Here is an 18,983-nt window from a genome sequence, read left to right on the forward strand (position 1 = left end):
GTCTTGGGTCTTTCAACCTCGGAACTTTGGAATTCTGGAGTCCCGAGGTGGCTTTGGTTTTCCCCTCTGTCGACCCCAGACCCCAGAACCCCAGAGTCCTAGGGTCGTGTTTATGGTTTTCGTACGGAAGGGTTTTGGGAGGCTATATATATGAGATAATGAACTTTTGAGTTCATTTGTGCATTCAGAGTTTCTCCTCCCTAGCTCCAATTTGCAAACCTCCGGACTCCCGAGCTCTCTTTCTTGGCGTTTGTTTGATTTTCGATTCACCAGGTTTGTGAATTAGTTTTCTCTCCTTGTGATTTTTCTTGGTTTGATGCCTTTTTTCTTTTTGTTCTTTTTGTTTTTGTTGTTTGTAGGCATGCCCTAGCTTTCCGCCCCGGATCCCTGGAGTTTCGGGTTTCGCTTTGCCTTCCACCCCAGAACCCCGGAGTTTCGGGTTTCATGTGCCTTCCACCCCGAAACCTCGGAGTTTCGGGTTTCATGTTCCATGCCACCCCGGAACCCCAGAGTTCCGGGTTTCATGTTCCATTCCACCTCGGAACCCCGGATCCCCGGAGTTCCGGGTTTCATGTTCCATTCCACCCCGGAACCCCGGATCCCTGGAGTTCCGGGTTTTGCCTTCCATTCCACCTGGAACCCCGGAACCCTGGAGTTCTGAGCCCTTTTCCTTTTTGCTGACCCCGGGACCTTGAAGTCCCAAAGTGGATCAAGAATTATGTTTAATATTGAGAACTAAAATTTGTGTTTTGCCTACAGGTTATAGTGGTTAGATGGACTCATCTGCCAACAAGAGAGGTAAAGAAATTGACAGACTTCCAGCCACCATGAAGTACCAATATCAAGGATAGGTTCATGTTTCGAAGCTGGATGTTCAAATTAGATAGGTCACGGACATTGAAGTGGGACACATAGAGATTGGGGATATTGCAACCCAATTGGATAAACCTAACCTAGATGCTCTCCACCGAAGAATAAAGAGGTCAGGTCTTGTGGAAGCTAAGCACCAGAGTTTATAATGACCATCGCTCCATTCTACAATCCAGAGACAAGAAAGTGTATGGATGCACATGGAAAGACTGTTATTGACTTGTCACTGGATATGCTAGGGTTCGTCTTCATAATCCCAACTAGGGAAGAGGCATTCTTGTTAACATAAGAAGAGGCCTTGAAAACATGGAATGAGAAGGTGTCAGCTAGCAAAAGACACATGAATACCAACTGGTTGGAAGAGGAGAGGAAAATAGGACTCAAGGCTATAGAGATCCTGAGGGCAGACTTCAAAGAGCCTCAGAGGGACTTGATTATCATGCTCAGCAGGGCCTTCGGCAAGCCTGACTGCAAGCATTTCCACCCTTGGATGTTCCAGTTTATGAGTACCATATTGATAGGACAGCAATACTTTGATTGGCCACAAATCCTTTCCAACAACATTTGTAAGAAGATGAAGGAGGTGCAACACACCCAAAACTTCTTTTTCACGTCCTAGGTCATTTGGGTAGCTGCCAAAGCCGGAAAGTTTCCACGCCTACAGGTAGAAGGGCAGTTAGGAGAGAAGGAGGGATAGAAGAAGATATGGGAATATTATTCCCAGCTCACTCTAACAAATGTAAAGACACACTTCAAGAGGGTTAATGATGCCTTCATCTTCCCTATAATCATTAAGTTGACTGGAGATGCAGGATATCAGATAAGCCCAGAAGCCATGGCTATTATCCAGGAGTGGGCATGTTGGTTCATCCAAAACCCACGTTCCACTTACATCAAAGTTAGTGGATTCACAGGGAATCCAATGCTGCTGCCTCGTTATTGCAACAATAGGGTAATCCTACTTGAGTATGTAAGACAACTTCTTGGTCTCCAATCACTGCTATCTTCTAAACATAAAACAGGTATTGACTTCTCAGTGTCCATTGGGTACTTCACCTGTTCTAAAATACAAGTGGCAAAATTGGTCGAGCAAGAGCTTCAGGATTTGAACCTAAAAGAATATAATCATACTAGGGAATTTTATGATCCCTATGGGAAACTTAAGCAAGCTATGCCTAAGGCATATGAGGGGCATAGGCCCAACTTGGAAGACTTTTGGGCCAACTTGCAGGACAGTTTTGAAGTCAGGGAGAAGAATTATAACAGGTTGTCTGTGCTGCAGGTTAAAGACTTTGGTATCGAGACTAACCTCCCTAAAGACCTGACGGATGATGGAGAGTTACTCGATCCAATTTATAAATAATCAGGAATAGACAAGAGGCCCCTCTCCCCAATGAAATGGTCTGCAAGTGAAGATACAGATATGGAGAAGGTATCCCAAGTAGTCATCAATAGGACTAAGCAATGGTTAAGCTAGAGGGTCAGACCTAGTGCATCAAAAACAAAACAAAAAGAATCCACCTCAGAGGTGCCGCAGTCAAGAGGCCATAAAGAGTATGCTCAAAAAATGAGGTCAGCTTCAAGACATAATACCTCCACTGACCCAGCTAAGGAGGACAAGCCTGAGGAAAGCACTGAGGACTTGCTAAATAAACTCCAAGAAAAGATGAAGGAGTCTGAACTACTAAAGAAGGTTGCAGACCTAGGGGTGACAGATAGGCTAGGCGCCATTCCACTTGCTAGAGTTCTCCCACCAAGGACTGATATAGGCCACACTAGAGGAGAAGATACTCAAGAACAGGAAGAGAACCTAGAAGACACCAAGGAGGTACCTGCTCAGCCACCCTCCATAGGTACAACAAGTCCTTCAGGCACCGTTGCTCCCGCACCACCATTTATTAATGTATCCACAGGGCAGCCCGAAGTGCAAGGTTTTACATCCACTACTGAGAAAGTGAAAATTAGAAACGTCGAGTCTAACTCTGACCAGGAGGAAGAGGATCTCGACAACAACAACCTCTAGGTAGTGAGCCAAAAGGAGGTGAAGCAGAGGATATCCTGAATGAAAGGTTGATTCTAACTCCTCAAGACTAAGAAGACTTGCTTAAGGATATAGAAGTCGGGCAAGAAGAGATGGAGCTAGGGAATGAAGAAATGGAATTCAATGAGGAAGTTAGTGGTAAGCTAGGAGAGTTACACAAACAACGAGATCTCCAAGCTAACTTAGCCCGCCAAATTTCATCATTCCAGGTTCCTGGCCAAACGGGAGCTGAAGCAGAGGAGCAGGTAGAGGAGCAGGTAGAGGTGCATGTTATAATTGTTGAGATTGTATCACATCAAGTTGACAAAGCTAAAGATATACTAGAATGGTTAGAGTTTACCTTTGAGAAGAAAAAGAGAAAATCAAAGCTTCCCAAGGTTACTCTACAACAAGAAATCACTGAGGAACCACCAAAGATTAAGAATTTGAAGACGGTTCACCACCTGTCGAAAACTAGTTCAGGTGAAGTGATTGCAGATGTGGTGGTTCCATCACAGGCCGAGGGACAAGCTTCTCCCAAATACCAAGTATCATAGGTAAACCTAGGTAAGCAAACCAAGTGGGGAGAGTTAGATACCTTGGAACTAGCCACAAGCATTGTCAGAGGGCGCGTGGAAAAGGAGCATAGTTCAGATGTAGAACTTAAAGTGCAACTTGGGCAGTATAAACATCTCTTGGTAGAAATGTGCAAACCTTTGGACTCCTGTAGGACAGATGACCTGCCTTCAACCTCATCCTTGCCAGAAGGAGATGTAAAGGCACTATTGAAGGTGAGACGAGTAGCTACGACCGCTAAGTCTTGGACTCAAATGAATGCAACCAAAATTAGGTTGCTTCTAATGGACACGATGGAAATATACCGTAAAGCGGTACAGGCAGGTGGATCTTTGGCAATCTGTTCCACACACTGGGAACGGAAGGAGAACACCTTTAATAAACAACTCTGAATTTTGAAAAAGATACTACGGTTAGGAGAGGAGTTGATAATAAAAGAAGACCTCTTAGGAGGAGATAGTTGTGAGAATTTACAGTCCTACATATACATTTTGGAGATGAAGGTAGAGATGTATTAGCAGTATGTCAAGGAGATGACTAATATTCAGGACCCTCTTCTTAGAGAGATTTTGTCATATGAAGATTTTGTAATGAATATACTAGGGCCTTTTGGCCTCAGAATGGCTGATACTGGAATAATGGACCAGCAGCAAGTTTTGAATCAATGGGATGCATATGAGGCACAAAACTTAGGACCTGCTACCCGGTTCGATGCTGCCCTGATTACTCAGTGTCAGGAGGTGGCGGATACGGTAAAGGAGTTAGAGGAACAAGGAGTACATGCAGAGGAGACTTTGAAGAAGTATAAATTTAGAATTAAGCATGTAGCCAATCCGCCAGTCCAAGCAGTTGCATGCATAATTGAAAATTATAAGGCATTTACCAAGAAATAAAAAATAAAAAAACTTAGGCACACAATTGCTAAAGATAGCAAAGCTTTTTCTTGATTTTGAAACTTCTCTTCTTACTCAAAGTTCTAATTTTGAAAATCCTACATGGTTACAAAAACGTGGCTCACCCAGCATGGTCTTCATAGTGCTCATGCAGCGTCTGCTTCGTAGTTGTTAAGTGGAGTGTCCAGGCAGAAACTTGCAAGTTAACTGTGACTCCTAATTTTAGTTCTTAATTTAGGGTAGAGTTATTTCCTAAATAATAGGGTGAAAAACTTCTATAAATTGAGAAGTTGAATTCATTTGTAAGGGTCCCCAAATTGATGATTTGTGGCCCACTTAGAGATTTTTAAATATTTTTGTAGATTGTTAAGAAGTTTGAGTTATTTTTGCTATACATTCATGGAGATTAATATGAAAAGCAGCTTGTAGATTGCCTGATTTACATCTATATTCTACCAAATTGTTCTATGTAATTGGTAACGTCTACTATTTTGAGTTAGCAACGTGGTAATCTTTTTGTCTATTATGATATGAACCATATTGCGCACGTCAGTGGTGTATGGGAATTACTATGATATGCCATATTGTTGATGATTCTATGTCCACAGATTTGTGAAATTGATGATTTTACAGGTTTTATGGAAGTTCGTTGTTGAATGCTAACTTGGATAATATCTGATAATTGCTCAAATTGCAGGGAACTAATTGAATAGTTTATTGAGTTGTCATTGTATTGATCTTTATTGTTATTTTCTTATTTCCCTTATGCTTCGCATTTTATTTCCCCAGAGAGTCATAAATCATAAACTACAAAAAAAAAAAAGGAAGTGCAATTGTTTGTAAACCCACGAGATTTAGTTCTAACCAACAGGCCCCTTTACAGGTATAACCACATCAGCCATTGAGTTATCCATCACCGTCGAGACTCGACTACAGAGACCTTGGGGTAGTGAGTTCTTCCGAACCCATTACTTTTCAGGAGAGGTGGTGAGTGTTTGCATAAACTACCTAACTGTTGGTGGGTGTGTCAAAATGCTCGTCAACAGTATGCTAGCATGCAATTTCTCTCTCGTCTATTGCACTTCTCAAAGGTTCACAAAATTGTGAAAATGCTAACAAGAAAAGTGTTGGAGGATTTCAAAGTTTGTTAATCATAAAAAATATTAACAAGGTCCATCCCAAACATAGAATACCAACAAATACCTAACAATATTTGACATCGACAAGTTTGTAAGTTCACAAAATTGTTGAAATATCAACAAGGTTCCAAAAAAATTAGAATCGTCAATAAGTTCACCCAAGGTTCTAGATTAAGTTGTATTGGTGGTGTGTTGATGAGTTTGTAAGTTCATAAAATCATTGTAATATTTCCAAGTTACAAAATATTCAAATGTACATTGGATACAACTACAACTTTTTTATTTATCTATCTTAATATGTGCTCAGTCTTGTAAAGAATACTTCGAATCTATCCACCTTTCAAGAAGGACATTTCTCTAGCCTTGAAGTAGATTAATTCTTGTATAATTGTGAGTGCAATGATTTTGAGACCCAATAGGGTGCTTTATATGATATTTCAAAGGAAAGATCAAAGATTGAAGAATTATTTGGATAGAAATCTTTAAAAGCTTCATGTGCTGTGTAGGTGAGGTTGGGGAGTGATTATGGGGATGTGATTTGTCTTTTCAAAGAGGCTTACAATTTTCTAAAGGCAATCTTGTTCTTAGAGGAATTAATACAAATATTCTAGAAAAGATTTTGTAGAAGTAGCTTAAATCCTTCTATCATGTTCTTAATGCTTCCATGAACTCAAAGTTTTGATCCAAATGAATGCAAAGAGGGTAGTTTAAAGAGAAAAAGAGGTGAGAAAATCAAAAGAAAAATCTTCATCTAACAAATGGATAACATGATAAGATTGACAACTCAAACGAATGCATGGACTTCAAGACTCAAGAGAACTATCAATCAAAAGGGAAAATGCAAGAAAGTTAGTCAAAACTAGGAGATTCGCACATCCTTAAAAAATGATAGAATTTCCCTCTTAGAAGATGGTTCACCCCTCTTACCACTTAGGTGGGTCACCTAGGAAACCCTACAACTTAACATGGATTGCTTGGGCAACCCTAAGGTCTCCCTAATGCCCTTATAACTATACATGTGGGATCTCATGTTCAAATGGCAAGGAGGAAGAACAAGTTGAGATAGTGACTAACAAGGTTTGCAAGCACATGAGGGAAAGTTCTATAGACACTAGGAAGATTTCCATCAAGACAAATAATTTGTGAGGAGAAATGACCATGCAACATGGGTTGTGAGATAGATAGCCAAATCATCACCAAACATTTATGTCAATACATACAATTTTGGACGGTTATAAGAATTAGTTGCTATGCTACAATCATTTCATTATTATACTTGTTTAATAAAAAAAAAAAAATCTTTTAAAAATAAAATGATAAAAACTACAATAAAAATACTAATAAAACAAATATCATATAATGATAAACCCATAACATTTTAGTAAATTAAAAAATATGTTAAAAATAATAATAATAACATAAAAATATTCCCTCAAATTTCATGTTATGGATTATTCAATTAATGTACACATTGCTAAAAAAGACCTTTTTGATTTAAAATATAATAAAACATAAAAATATTCCCTCAAAATTCAGGTTATGGATTATTCAATTAATGAACATATTGGTAAAAAGACCTTTTTAATAAGAAATAAAAAATCAAATTAAATCTTAAGAATTTGGAAACCCTTACCTCTTTTTCTCATTGGGATGGTAGGGTAACTCGAGTTTGGAGAATGTTATCAGTCTTACCTTCTCATGGATCTATTTTAAATAAGACTAATGCTATTAGTAAGAGAAATTTTGCTTGCTGGAAACCTCCTCCACAAGGGCACTTTAAATTGAATTTTGATGGTGCTTCTTGTGGGAACCCTGGCCTGGCAGGGGCAGGTATGGTAATTTATGATCATAAGGTAAGATTTATTCAGGCGTGTTGTCATGCGATTGGTTTCAAGTCTAACAATTGTGCAAAATTCTTTGCTTTGTCTTTTGGTTTGGATATGGCTATATCTTTGGGAATTAAGGACTTGATAATTGAGGGTGATTCTATGGTTATTATTCAAAGTGTCATGAAAAAGAAATCGAATTGTTGGCAATTACAATATATACTTGATCATATTTTGCAAAAATTAGACTTTTTTGATTCCTTCTTGATTTCCCACTGTTATAGGGAAGTGAATAAGATTGCAGATTTCTTGGCTAATTTAGCCATTGACAGTGATGCTAATATGTGGGAGGTAAGTGTGGATGAGATCCCTTCCTCGATTTTAGAATTTTTGAAGTAAAGAAGGGCATAGTTGTTGTCTTCATCAACCTCCTTATTTGGTGTGGCTTTTCTTTGGTGTGGATTCTGCTATGCTTGATCACAATGTTTATTTTGATAGGGTGTCTGATTATGGTTTCATTTCTGCTATGTGGTATCATTCTAACTAGTGGTTGGAGAATTGTGTGTCATAGACAGTGGTGGTTTAGACTGGTTTTTTTTGGCAGCAATGGATATGCATCCTTCAGCGATCATACTTTAATCTTCCTTCTATATGCTTTTATTGGCGGCTTCCTTTATATCTAATGCGGCTTATGTAATTGGGATGGGTTTTTTTGATGTACTATGCCAATGGGCATTTGGTATTGGGTAGAATAGGCTTGTGTTACTTAAGCAATACTAAAGGGTTTTCTTATTGGTTCTTTCCCTTTAGTGCTTTTTGAACCAGACACTGTAAAAAAAAATTTAAAATTTAATATAGTTCAGTGGTTCTATCCACTTTTATCAAAAAAAAATAAAAATCAAGTTAAATATTTCTTCTTCTTTTTCCTAGAATTTTGAAGGGTGGTTAGGGAGAGCCTGCATACACAAATGGCAATGGGCAGTAAATGCCTTGGATAAGACCCCACTTTTATTGTTGTTGTTGATTGACAATGAATAGTTCTATGTTTGCAAATCACATGCCTTGTCTATATTTTTACATTTTGCACCTTTAGCATTTGATTAAAGTGTTATAAAGTTCGTATTCTAAAATTCATATTTTGATATAAGTTTTAGATATTTTTCATTGGATTTTAAATAGTCATTTTCTTAATATGCTTTATCTATGTTTTGATGGATGTTCATATGCTATTTTAAAATTTATATCATATATCATTTTAAAGCTCACGTTTTAACAAGATTTTAGATATTTTCTATTGAATTGTTGTATTCTACATAGTTGCACCTTTAACATTTGACTAAAATGTCTTGTCTATGTTTTGATGGATGTCTATATGCTATTTTAAAGTTCACATTCCATATACTATTCTAAAGCTCACATTTTGACACAAGCTTATAGATATTCTCAATTGAATAGTTGTATTATGTGCAAATGAACCTATAACATCCAACTAAATTGTCTTGTCTATGCTTTGATGGATGTTCATATGCTATTCTAAACTTCGCATTCCATATGCTATTCTAAGCCTCACATTTTAACAAAGACTTTTAGATATTCTCCATTGTGTTCTTGATTAAAATACCTTTTTAATATTTTGATTGATGTATATATGCTATTATAAAGCCCAAATTTTAACATAAACTTATAAATGTTCCCATTGAATTGTTATATTCTTTGAATGAATGTAAAAATTAAATTAAAATATATAGACACAAAACATTCAATTGTGAAAAATCAATTTTTTAAGGAAAAAAATTACAGTCAACATAACACATCCTCATTCGCTAAGATGGGAGTAAGATGTGATGGGTTTTGGCTCTATTTTGATTTCAAAATTCCCATGCTTTATAGCATTTCTCAAAAATACTAACCACCTCTGAAGTACGATGTGGGCACAACATAGGTTTCCCGTGTATTATAACTAAAGATTCTTCCATTAATAATATGAATTAATGGACGTGTGGCCAAATAAATCTTATGATATAAAATACCTTTTTTATTGTTTGATATCCCAAATAAAAGTTAAATTTGTTATAAAATGATAGCATTAAAAGTAAAATTTAAAACATTATTTTAACTTTGTGCAAATCTTTGCTTGAGCATCAAGAGGATGTGTTTTTATCTACGTAACGATGTCCTTTGGATTTTCATTTAACAATATAAGTTTGCATCAAAGATTAATGATGAAAAAGATGAGTTGGATGACAAATTTATAGATTTCTAGAAAGAGGAATGGATGGCTCAGATTTGATCTTGGATTGATAGTTAACTCTTGTGAATGTGGTGGGTGGAGGTGGTAAACATATAGAAATTGCTAATTATTTTAATTTTTAATTAAACTAATAATTATTGGTCAAGTGAATTTGATGAGTGAGTTAGGAGTTAAGTCATTGCATAGAGAATCAGATGGATGAGTTGACTAGTGAAGGAAGAAATTAAGTAATTGCATAAAGGAGTTTCCTAAGTGTATTGTGGAGTTAAATAATTTGATTAATTAGTTTACCGATTAGACTAATGATTTAACTAATTTTGATTGATTAGTTAAGTAAATGAAGTGGAATATAGAATGTAGATCATTTATTTATGGATAATATTAGAAATGATTCATTTATCTACTTAAATAAATGAGATAATTAAGTTCAGTTTAATTAAATAATAAAATTTTAATTATATAATAATGAAATATTGATGAATATAAAAATGATAATAGATTTTGGAGAATAATGTTAATTATATGATGATATAGAAGCAAAATTATTTTAGTGTGTATGCATTGTAGTTGGCACAATGAGTTTTGATAAATGCAAAAATAAGATATTAATTATTCCCTTTTGTATCATCATAAATTTTCACCGGACCATTTACCTCATGTTTGTGCTCCTACTTTAGCATGTCTCCTCCTCATCTCCTATTTGGGTTCGTTTAGTGGCTTAACTCTAGTTTTGATTCCTCATACACGTACCAAATGACTCCCTAGAGGTGTGTCCTCCTCCTTGGGCCTTAGTTTTGGTTTCTAATTGAGGAGGACCAGAGCACTAGTGCTCTACTTCTGGACCAGAGCACCACGCCCCAGTCCCCCTCAATGGGGCCTATTTTTCAAGAGGGGATGTGACCTATTCTCTAGCAGGAAATGAATTTGGTGGCTCTATATGACCGTTGGAGGTCGGCCTAATTGGTAAATTGACCTTGGATCTCTATTATAAAGGCATTAATAAACTCATTTCAATCTAAGTCTCCATCTCCAAGCAATCAAGCATTCAAGCATTCATCATCAAACATTTTCAGAGGTCTTCAAGATTGCATATTCTTCGTTCATTCATTATGGAGAAACATTACATCATTCATATGCAAACATGTTTGTGTGATTAGGGTTTTGTCATGTTCATGTCATTTCATACAACATATGTGATTACATTCAAGAAGCAGAGCATCATTATCAGTCATTGCAAATCTAAGGTGTGTCTTTCCATCATCTATTTCAGTATTTGCAATATTTCATTCAAGTTTAATTCTTAAATAAGGGTTTGACTAAAGGAAAACCCCTATTCCCAACCTATTTTCCCTTTTTTTATGTGTAGGAAGTAGGTACACAACTGCAATCTTTAGAATCAACTTTATTTATAGTGACGAAGAAGTCCCCCATTGGAGTGCGAAAAGTGTGGAGGCCCAGAGCGGGCACCATCTTGGTCCTAAAATTTCAGGAGCTCTTTCTAGGAGTAGGTCTGAATACTCTTATATTTCTTATATCTAGGTTTTTGGCTCGATTCGACGATTGTAGTTCACTGTTCATGCAATTTTTCATTTCGACGTATTTACCCCAATTTCAACAAATTCAACAATTCAATTCAACTCAAGGGAAAGAAGACGCACATTCAAAGAACCCATAGAATTTGATCAGAAACTAGATCTATTAGGTTTATATCTATAAAATTCCTATCTTTTCCTAATGTAATGGTCCCTAAGTCATAAATTAGCGGTTTTCATACTCCTTGTGGTGGAAACCCTAATTTTTCACCATTACATTTTGGCGCAAACCTGACTCCTTACACCTTTAATTATAATTTATGTTCTTATATCTAAGTGTTTATGCAATTTAAAATTCAAATTTACATTCATAAGTTTAATTTCCAAGTGACTTTTAAAAATTTATAGGTTAGATTCGTAAAAACCCTAAATTTCAATTATAAAATTGAGCTTGTGGATTGTTTAATTTATATTAATTGTTTCAGATCTTATTTGTAAACATTCTAAAATTCAATTTTGCATTCATAGATCTGATTTTAATCGAATTACATAAATTTAGAGGTTTAATTCACAAAAATCCTAATTGATTTTGGTTAATTTGGTTTTTGGGTTGTATAATTTTTCAGATCAATTTTTGGATATGATTTTAAACATTAATAATGGCACTTAATAGATCTAATTTCTTTTCTATTTCACATATGATTCTTTTATTTTTTACCTATATTTATCATAATCATGTGTTGGATAATGGCTTCTTTCATTTCACATTGCTTCTTTTCATTCATAGTACTTTGGCATATTGCATTTTCAGAGTTTCCAATTTGCTTTCTATCAATCAATTAGATTGTAATAACCCACCTTACTTAACCCAACAAAATTTGACCACTTTTTTTTTTTTTTTTTTACTTTAATCATTTGTGTTTGATTCAATCGCATACTCTGGGCATCCATCCATTAGGATTAGGCATTCATCCATCCGGGATGAGCATCTAACCATATGGGTTAGGCATCTGTCCATACAAAGCAGAAGGTTTCATCTATCCAATGCGGGATAGGCATCTACCCATACGGGGTAGACATCCATCCAATTGGGATAGGAGGTGCTCTGGCCAGAGACTTAGACTCACCGGGACCATTCAGGTCCTGAGTCACTCACTAAGTACTACACTCTTCTAATAGGAGTGCACCGAGGTTGCCGTCCTTAGGAGAAATCAAAATAACATAATACAAGCTTGAATTTCACCTCGGAATTTGGCTTAAAGCCTCGGGAAGTCAAGCAAATCCATACGAGATTCCTTCTGAGTATGCATTGAATTACTTTTTTCTTTTTATTATACTTATCTTTCAAATTAGGATTCTTCTCAATCCTTCTTCTTACCAAAACCTAGACCCCATCTACGAACGCCTGAGTACTAGGGACTACTCCGTCCCTGGACTGCCTACATACCCGTTTCGGCATGGGATCAAGGCGTAAAGTATGTAGTTCTGTTTTCTACTCTATGGTTTGATGTAAACTGATTAGTGGGTACGCAACCCTTTCTAGGGTCAATGTCCTAGACAGTTTCTCTGCGGTTGCTACCCATGGTGGTAGCACTTAAGCAAAGGCTCAAGATGGCCTATTGCTTGTGGCCTAAAACAATTAGATCCTAATACCTATCATAAGCGTCACCCTTGACCCAATTTTCAATGTTGGTATTATGTGAACTAGTATGAGGACATAATGACATTGTATGTTGTCATTGATGTCAATATGCTGAAGAGGTGAGAACTGGCATATGTGAGAACCAGTATAACACTGTGAACTGGCATTTGTGCCAAAGTGAAGCGGTGTGTTTGTTCAAGGTGAACCGACATATGGTTATGGGAACCAACACATGGAAGCATTGTATGACTACCAGTTGGTAGTCTCAACTTCATGGTTTCCGGTTGAAGTGCTTCAAGCCTGTGTGGCTCAACCGGTGACTTTGTGTGATGAGTTAGCAGTGTAACGAAGAACAGATCATGTTGCCACGTCAGCCTTGTGCGCGTGAAGGATCTTGCATGAAGAAGATTGTTTCTATCTACCTCGGGAATGTGCGAAGTCTGTAAGCGGTGATAACGTGTGATGGGTTATCAACCGCCATGAAATCGGTGGAAAATGAACGATGGAGATTAATGCAGTGTGCTCAACAGTCAGGATTGAACCGTTTGAATTCCTTAACCTAACAGGTTTAGGGTTTAGGGTTTATGCTACCGACCTATCTATTTTTCCTATAAGGTCGATGTTGTGACTCTTTCTAGGGTAGTTGGCAAAAGTTGTGTGTGTGTATCCAAGAGAAGAGATACATGATTCTTGCCAGACCATAGGAGAGAAGTGATACCTGCAGAGTGTAAGTGCAGAAGGTGAAGAGGAGCTTAAGCGGATCTACATTGGCATTGAGTTTTGTTACTAGATCATTGTAATACTTGTTGATCTCTAACCACCTCAACAGTTGAGAAATCCCTTAACAGGGTAGCTTTAACCGGCTTGCTTTAAATCCTTTAACAGGGTGACTCAAAACCATTGAGTTCTTGAAATCCTCTAACAAGGTAACCTTTAACAAGGTTTAACCCTTAACCGGGTATTCTAGCCATCCCTTAATCGGGTGATCCCTAACAGGATCGATTCCTAACAGAACCTATTGTATCAGTCTTTAACCGGACTAGGCTCCTAACAGGGCGGACTTCTAAAGAGCTCAAAAACAAGCTTGTGGGTATTCATCCCCATCGTGGTTTTTCCCAGTTGGATTTCCACGTGAAAAATATGTGTGTCATGTGTGATGTCTTCTTCATGTGATGCTATGTTGTTTTCTATCAAGCAGTGAATCATGTTGATCTAGTTGCTTATATGTACATCTTTGATGGTAGATTACTTGTTCATGCATTAGGGTGAAATGGAAATGAAGTGTTAGATTGTATGAGAAGATAAGTGTCAACCAATTTATGCTTGTCACAGTTATTTTGGGTTTTGCCAGTTGTACTCTGTTTAAGGACCCGTGTTACTGTTTGTCTATCAATGCACAGTGTCTGCTGACAAACCGGTTCAAGCGTGTGTTTTGGTCTATACTGATTCAGCCCCCCCTCTTAGTACCGGTTTGGTACTATTCATTCATTATTGAGTTATCAGTCAATCGTCAACATCTCTTCATGATTAAATCAATTTCATAAAAGCATTTCACTCAGTCAACCCTAAAGGGGGTTTACTATGGTTTAACTCAGCGGATGTAAAATCATTTAAGGATTATCTTATTAGATTATCGATCCAAGGGGGATTACCCGCCCCTTGGATTTTAACTTCCAAGTGTCCCTTATTACTCCCCGATGATTTATAGGGAAGATGCCACAGACATCGTTGATGCAGCTTTATTAGGCATTAAGTGCAGTAGTTCAACACGACGACATTACCCGTAAGTGTGACCTAGAGGCACCGTAAATACCGAATGCTGCTAGGTTTTGGTTTTTCGACTTCCTTTATTTAGTTTTCTTAACTAAGAAGCTATGAAAAACATCATGCTTGGAAACATTTATGAATTGAACGTGCATAATTAGACATTGCAAAACATAACTACTTGATGAACCATGTGGAATAAAAACCATAACTAAATTATTTAATATTCAAAACTTGAAATATAACTTGCATAATAATGACAATTATGAAACTCGCATATTAATAATTAAACGTGTAACTTGCATGAAGATGAAGAAAATGTAACTTTGTCATTAATAAATGTAAATAATGTATAAGTAATTCTCATGAAGCAAGGATAGTGTAAGTTACATGCAAGGTTAAGCAATGTGTTGATTTCTACCATGAGAATAATCACTTATAAAGTCACTAGTTCAAAAATAGCAATCAGTTTAGACATTAGACAAATTTGGACTAATCATAATGATATGAATTTAATTGTTTTTAATGAATCTAAAATGCCAACTAAGTGACCCACTAAATCTTAAATAGATTGAAAGATTCTAAAAAAAATTGGATATAATTTAATTTACAATTAAAATTTTACTAAAGGTAAATTAATTATAAATTTACTAAAGATGAATTAAATTACAAATTTACCTAAGTTAAAATTTTATTAAACTAAAATTTGGATTTTAAAAAAAAAGTTATCAAAATCCAAATTTGCCATGAGTTTAAATCTTTGTAGTGGCTTTTAAAAAAAACCAAGTGGGAGTGGGGCCCACGGGTCCCATCACCACTGCGGACCTGCGGGTACAAGCCCGCAGTGATGAGGGGACAACCGTGGTCCCCTCCACTCCCTCTATGGCCACTGCCGTAATAGTGACCGCAAGGGGTAGTGGAGAGTACCACTCCTCGGAAGTGTAATAACTCCCCCCCCCTGCATTGACCGGTATTATGCGAAGGAACATTTTTCGAAACCGCTACGTATTAACTTAAATATATTTTTTTGCATTCAAGAATAAAATTTGCAAAATATAAATGTATATATATATATATATATATATATATATATATATATATATATATATATATATATATATATATATATATATATATATATATATATATATATATATATATATATATATATATATATATATATAACAATGTTATTATATAAAAAAAAAATAGAATCTATTCACAGGCATGGAAGATAATAGAGGAAATTTATTTCAGATGATCTCACAGGAGCCCAAGAAAATACACTGTGCTTGAATTTGAGGCAGCAATACAACAAAGAGCTAAATCTCCTAAGAAATAGGTACATGTATAATTTTTTTTTCCAGAGATCATATTCAACAAATCTGTCTTATGTTGAGATGATAAAATTTTCTAATGAGATTTCTAGGAAATGATATTCAAGAGAGAGATTTCCGAAATTAATTAAATAACAAGACAATATTTCCCACAGGGATTTTATACAACAGTATTGAGAAGAAATCATATTTGATATACTATTTGACATAGCGAGATTCCTAAATACAAATGATTATAAGCATAGAAAAAAAAAAGTTCATTTACAGAGATAAAAGAATTTAAGTTTTTCAGAAAAAAGAACAGAGATGTTGAAAAAGCATGATTTATTTTCCTCTTTTTTTGATTCAAGATCTTCTCTAGATTTAAAAAAAAAAACAGAAAAAGCAGAATCTGATTTCTTTCTTTTAAATAGATTAACAAATAAAAGAGAAATTTGCATTTGTATTTTAAAAAGAAAAGAAATTTTTATCAATGCATTTCTTTAATGAAAAATAGATTTCCTTTCTATCTAACAATTAAGAAATGATTTCTTTCAAAAAGCTATATTCAACTAAAGAATCTAGGAGGAGACATTTCCTTTGAAAATATAAAAATTTACATAAAGAAATATCAAATATAAAAAGAGAGGGAACCTGGAGAAGCCTTTTGATGTTGAATCCTCTCCAAATCTTCAAGCCTAACCTTCCTTGGTCCTTCCTTGCAAGCTTGGAAAAATTCTTCAAAACAAACTTAACTATTCTCCAAAATTGAAAAATGTGACTACTAAAAACAAACTATATGAGAAAATTTTCTTCAAAGCATAACCAACCCCCTCTTTTGAAAACTTGCATACAATATATAGGAAAAATCCCTTAATTCCACTATCTAGAGAAATTAATTAAGAATGAGATTCTTTTTCCAATATTGGACCCATGCAAAATTGATTAATATCCTAGTGGGGGAGTTACATGCAAGGTATTGAAGATTCCTCTAGAAGCTTCTAATTCCTCCTACAACATGTGCCATAATTGGGAATGGGAAAATAAAAATAAAAATAAATAATGCCTTTTGAATTATATTCTCCAAGTGTGTATGTGGGTCTATTATTTATTCTTTTATAATATTCATTCAATTATTTTCAATGGCTCAACCAAAAAAAATATAATAGAATTGTATCAAATCAAAAAGTGATAAAGGAGGGTTGTGACATAGATCTCAAAGCTTTCATTTATAGTAGATGTTGTTTTATGGTGATATTTTTAGGGAAACGTATTTCATATATTGATCACCTAAAAGCTTTTGCAGATCCTAATCCTAGAGGTGTTAATGGAAAACCTAACACTTGTACCTCTCCTAGGGTATCTAATGTGAATGAAGAACAAGCTAATACTCCTATCAATGATATCTCTAATAGAGAGAAATCATTGAAGTGAAACATGGCACCATCTTCTTCTCATACATGTACCCTAGTGCAAGGGGGCAAGATTAAAATATTGGTGTTTCTATCTCTCTAGATCCTCCTTATTCTTTTAGAGACTATCTTAATCATCAAAACATTTGTAAAGAAGATGATGTCATGCATTTCATTCATGTTCTCTCCTAACATAACACTAAGCAAATATAAGGCCTTATGTGATAAAGATATTCCTTCTCAATCTACCAAAGAGGGTGTGCATGATGATAGAAAGGAAAATCCTCCTTCACAAGATATTCCTTCTTCATCTACTTGTCCCTTTGTTCGTTCTAAACACACTTACACTACAAAGTTGAATGAAATATATTACAATGTGTTGGCAATATTCTAGATTTGGTTAAGTGTTGTCATTGATGTCAACACTTTATCCCAGTTGGATATGGTTCTGCTATCCCAATTGGACCTATCTTGGTTAGACTTGGTGTTCATCTTGGTTTTGGTTGAGACTCTAATCCGGTATGATCAGATCCCTGGATTCAGTTTTGGAAGGTTAGTCAGGATGGTTATATTCTTGTCATATTCAATTGGTTCATGATTTGGTGCTCCGGAAGCTATCGCTTATGTTCCCGGTTGGTATTTCCTGGTACCAATTAGCTTTACCAGTTAGCGATATTTGATGATATGATTTGATGTTTTTGGTCTGACTTATAGAAACAGTTTCTAACATGTTAAAGGTGCTTCTTGACCATGTTCTAATTGTTTGGTGGCTTCGCATAGGCTAGCGTGCTAATATAGTGGTCCTATTTGGATCCGGTTAGATATTATGTGTTATTACACTAAGGGTTTCTACCGGTTGGTGAAACGTATTGGATATTGGACTTAGCGTGATTTTTGATGGATGTAATTGTTTGGAAACTTGAATTAGGTCCATGTTATGTAATCTAAATCATATTATTGATTCGGTGATATCGTGTGATGTAATTTTTGTAATTATGGATTTATGGGTTTAGGGTTTAGCCGACCTTATCATTAAGGTTGATGATATGTATTTATAGGTGACTTATTCATGTAATTTAAATACGATATGGGTATCAATGGTTATGTATGCATTATAAAAGAAAGGTTTATGTGCGAACAATGATATACCATTCTACAGAAGGATTTGGTGTTGCAAGGTAGACATCTGTGCTTAACCAAAACTGTATCAAGCATTAGGAGATGCTACTTTCACAGTTCATTCTTTTCGGATTGCATTCTGATGTTTTGTAAGCCAGTGAGACTTATCTTTTGTGATGAGCAGTGAGCTCTAGGCGGTTGGTTTGATTGCAAGTACAATCCCCATTGTAATTGTTTCACATACTGTTGCAGAAGTATTATCTGATTGTGGGTAGGGATTCCCACCGTGGTTTTTCCCTTTACCGAGTTTTCCACATCAAAAATATTGGTGTTGTGCATACTGTTCTTTCATTATTTATCTTGCATTGTGTTGGTTTCCTTGTGCTTCGGTATAAAGGTTATAATCTATATTAACTGTGAATATTGGTAGAAAATTGATTAACCTCCCCCCTCTTAGTTTTCTCCTGGTATCAGAATTGTCTAACAATTGGTATCGGAGCCTAGTCCTCTCTACAAAAGCTTAACTACTTGAGGAAATTAATGGCATCAACATCAAGTTATACATTCAACCCTACCGAAAGGAGAGTCCTAGATTTGATGGTACAAATTAAAAAATATAGAAG

This window comes from Cryptomeria japonica, chromosome 2 (assembly GCF_030272615.1).
Source record: "Cryptomeria japonica chromosome 2, Sugi_1.0, whole genome shotgun sequence".
Classification (NCBI taxonomy): Eukaryota; Viridiplantae; Streptophyta; class Pinopsida; order Cupressales; family Cupressaceae; genus Cryptomeria; species Cryptomeria japonica.